The sequence below is a fragment of the Corvus brachyrhynchos genome, unplaced genomic scaffold (assembly GCF_000691975.1).
Source record: "Corvus brachyrhynchos isolate BGI_N302 unplaced genomic scaffold, ASM69197v1 scaffold42, whole genome shotgun sequence".
NCBI classification, from domain to species: Eukaryota; Metazoa; Chordata; class Aves; order Passeriformes; family Corvidae; genus Corvus; species Corvus brachyrhynchos.
In genome coordinates this window covers 3,128,502-3,132,833 of record NW_008237242.1, presented here as the reverse complement: position 1 = coordinate 3,132,833, position 4,332 = coordinate 3,128,502, and the positions used below count along the sequence as shown (strand labels likewise).

At 37.5% G+C, this 4,332-nt stretch overlaps 1 protein-coding gene across 3 annotated transcripts in view; it reads right to left on the bottom strand.

Moving 5' to 3' along the window:
- GHR (growth hormone receptor) overlaps positions 1-3,681 on the bottom strand; it is a 161,911-nt gene extending 158,230 nt beyond the window's left edge. For 2 of the 3 annotated variants that reach the window (XM_017730257.1, XM_008630620.2), the window contains exon 1: positions 3,531-3,680. The gene's annotated coding sequence lies outside the window, so the exon portion shown is untranslated. Of the gene's footprint in view, positions 1-3,530 lie in introns of all 3 variants that reach the window. The other variant, XM_017730259.1, reaches the window with a different exon arrangement.
- Positions 3,682-4,332: the final 651 nt, after the last annotated feature.

Sequence of the window (4,332 nt, the reverse complement as noted above, 5' to 3'; positions counted from 1 at the left end):
TGGCACTGCATGTGGAGGGAGAGAAAGAAGAAAATGACATAAGATACTGAAATACCACAGATGAGATTTAGGCAGAAAAATGGCTTAGTAATCAGTGACTATTTCTTCCACAATGAAAGCTGAAATACAGTGTTTCTCTACTACCTTCCTATTCCAAAATGGAAGCAAATGTTCAATTTTAGTTTAGAATCAAGAGTCCGTTCTTTGCTAAATTTGTTGCGACCCGTCTGTCTCGTTGCATTTCATTGCATACATTCATTTTTAAATTATATCTCCATTTTAAAATTTAGCAAGTAAAATAGGATTAAAGAGCTTAACAAGCACTTAAAAGAAGGCTAAGCACTGTGGCCTTTCCATTTGACTGGTACTCCTTTTTCAGAAGTAGTGACTTTGAATAGCAAAAATAACAGAGGATATTGAGTAAAAAATTAGTTAATATGGCAAATAGGAAACTCCTGATTTTTCCACTAGTTGCTTATGTGACTTTGGATCAATCACTGACTCACTGTGCACCCCTTCCTTTGCTTGTAACACAGGCTCTGTAGGGCAGGGACTGCTTTCTGCTCCATGGTTTTATAGCTGCAATGCTTCTCTGCCGCATTGGATGCAGGTGGTCACTAAGGATGGACCTTACAGTTTGGGGTGTATGAGTTTTCTGAGACCAAGTACCACAGAGCAGTCAGAATCAATGATTTACTGGATACCGCCTTTTCTAACTTGCTAAGATAATTGAAGAAGCACAGACAAGGACATCCAATGCATTAGCTATTTTAGTGAGAGATAAAATAATGTCACCACTTAGTGACAAATGCCATATAATCTTGCTGAACATTACATGTGTACTTCTAATAGTCTTGCATTATGTAGGCTTGTAGTTAAGATAAATTGAGATTTACAATTTAATAAGAATTACTTTGCTCTGGAAAAATTAACTTATTATTTCTGTTATGAAGCAATAACCAAATCAAACATAGGTGTTTAAGCTCTCATTCTAGCCACTAAATACCTGATTATTGCTTCACAAAGTAACCTGAATATCATAATCTGATACAACTACCTTGTTGTTCAAGTAGTTAGTCAGCTCTGGGCAAATTCTCAGTATCAGTTCCAAACCTCAGCTAAAGAAAATTATGTGGTAATGTAGGGATTCATAGCTGAGTCTCTCAGATTCCATTTGCTAAGATTTGTGACAAGATTTTCAGGCCATGTGCCTAGAGCCTGGGGAAATGCAGACTAAGGGTTTTCAGGAATTCCTTTAGGAGATGTATGGATGCAGTGCTGGGTCTACAGAAGTTGCACAGATTTGTTTTCACCAGTCTAGCCTCACTGCAGACAAGAGTATAAATAAGGTCAACATACACCACTGAAGTCAGAAATAACTGGAGTAGAGTTTATGGAGTTTTCAAAGGATTTTGTGATTACAAAACCATTACAGTGATTCTGCATAATTTTTAGTATACTTGTGTAATGTGTAAAATCTCCCAAAGAGTTCACTTCTATTTTTATAGCAAATACAAAACAAAAATATTTGATAGTATAATGAGAGAAATCATAAAAAGAGCTAAAATTAGTACTCTGATAGAATGTAGCTCTTCAGGAATGAGGAATGTCAAATATTTCAGACTTTTTGACTATTCTAAAAATTAACAATATTGTGGTAAAGTAATTTAAACTACATGCCACCAAAACCAGTTCCAATTTCTGCATAGAGCGTCAGTTGATTATAAATATAGATAAATAATTATGATGTTTTAACAGAAAATTAATCAAATATAGATTTGAAATAGTAACAAAAAAGAGATTATTTCAATACACAGTTTTGATTAGGAAAAGACACATGGAAGAAATTTTGAAATTGCTGCAAATGAAATATATAATTTCAACATGACTAAACCAAGATTTTCTTTAAAAAATTTGAAATGACATATGTTCACAAGCTGATACACAATTTTTAAAAATAAGAAAAACCCCACAGAATGTTTTATAAAAAGGGCTAAGTACACAGGAGGTAAAACAAAATTATTGAGTTTGTGGATGCAGATTTTGAAACATTTGGTGTTGATCCAAAATTAAATACTTGTGTGTTATTTTGTAAGGAATCAGAAAATCTTTTATAATCCTACCTGAGTAAAATCTCCCTTCTCCCATTCTACATCTCAAAAATTTCTCTCTTACAACACGGAAACAAACCCCAATAGATTACATAAGTCAAAATCTAAGAGTCAAAGTAATCCATTGTCAAGATGGGAAACTTTAGGTCTGAAAAGACTGAAAAGACACACTTGAAATATTAGATTGAACAGACACACCACAAGACCTTCATGAAGCCCAGGTACTCTGCTTTCAGTGTACAGGGAAACTATATCTTCTGTATACTTCATATGAACTGTAAATACTCTATCAATGTTTAAAAATGTCTGGATATGCAGCAGAGGAATCAGGGTTTTACAAAGGGCAGTAGGTCTGAGCCAAGGAAATTGTAGTATTCCCAAACATACCTAATGTTTCAACTCCGAGCATTCCTGGAAGAATTGGATTTACCTTATGGCTAGTGTGCCACATCTGTGAAGCCCCACTGAGGGCTTTAGCATAGGCCGTGAGATCCCAAGTGGGTTCTGTATTAGCTCAAGATTAGTTAATCTTGGAACTAACATTGACAGGATCTCCAGAAACTGATTTAGAGAAAACAATTTTAAGATTATGTGATTAGCAGGTAAATTGTTACATTTATTTCCTCAAATCATCACACCATCTATTTAACCACTGTTGCCTCTGTGTAAAGTGGAATGCAATTATGACATAACTAAGAGATTGCTTGGGCTGTTTACCCAGCAGAAAAATGTTATTTCAAATGGTATACATCTCATTTAGTTTTCTTCTCAAAGTTATGCCACACATCACATTTATATTTTCATTTTTTGTTGATGATTCTACAATAAACTGTTATGCACAAACATAAAACTGAAATTATTTTCCCAGAAGAAAACTTTCAGTGAAAAAAGAGGAAAAAGAAATTGTAAAAATTAAATGTCAAATTTCTAGGCATATCACAAAATTGTCATGAAAAAAATGGAATTTAAAGGCCTGTTTTTTCAGCTTCTTGTTTTGTTCTGAAAACAGGAAGTATATTTTAATCTGTAGAAATCCTGTGTGTTTCGTAGATTTGTTAAAACTTCCTCCCCAAAGCACATTTTCTCTTCTCTCCATCCTCAGTGCAGATGAGAAGGAAAAAGAGCATGTGAGAAGAGACAGACAGATACAGGCGGTCACTACCGGAGTGCCAGCCTCAGCCCAATCAGCAGTTCAGACTGGACACGGTGGTTTAGCTGGATAAACTGCAGGAACAGAGCCCCTCCTGTCTCACTGTACAAGCCCTTGAGACGAGGCGGAAAGGTTTCTGACAGGTCCTTTGCTTTAGAAATGCCGGGTTCAGATTTCCCATGCTTTCTCCTGCAGCCTCTAATGATGACCATCTGGATTAGGTGGTGTTTTGGTCACCTGAGGCCCTATAGAAACCCCCGTGCTCCTACCTGGACTGAGCAGCACCGTGCCAGGCCAACAGCGTGTCTCCTGCGTGTCTGTCCTGCTCCCCCGCTGGCCTGGTGGCTGGGAGCCGGCTCCGTTCAGAGCCTGCACAGCAGTGCTGGAGTGCTGCTGGACCTAAAATAAAAGTCTTCAAAGGGTAAAGTATGGGCTTGTGGTGTGTTTACATGAGTTCAAGGGTTCCTGACCAAAGCTGGTCTGCACCTGCCCAGCCAGAGCAGGGGTGAGAGAGATATGCCATATCTGCATCCACCTATGTCAACATGTCCCCTGCATGGCCTTGGAGCATGGATTGCTCACACAGTGTGACACAAAGCAATTATTGCATCTAAGGCCCTTTCTTTGCTTGCTTCTATTTTGTTATGAAGACTTAGAAAAATAAGTTATTTCTCTCCCAGGATTTATGAATTTCATCATCTTTGCAGTCTGTGCTTGAATACTCTCTGAATGACATCAGGGTTTTATCTCTTGTAAGCAGAGAGTCTATGCAAAGAGGCTGGCCCAGAGGCCCATTACAAAAAGCATTATTTGGGAAGGGATCTCAGTAGGGAGAAACTTAGTTTTGTTAGTTTTGCAGTCCAGACAAAGACTTTAGTGGCCCGTTGAAATAGAAATGTCACCTTGCCAAGTTTAACACCCCTGAAAAATCTATGCTAACAGTTGGGTAAGGAAGTAAATTGCTTCTTTGAACTCACATGGATCAGATCTTCCATTCCAGGGATACCTAGTAGCTTCATGGTTAATGTACATCAGTTGTTCATGATGCTATTTTCATATATACGCTATCTT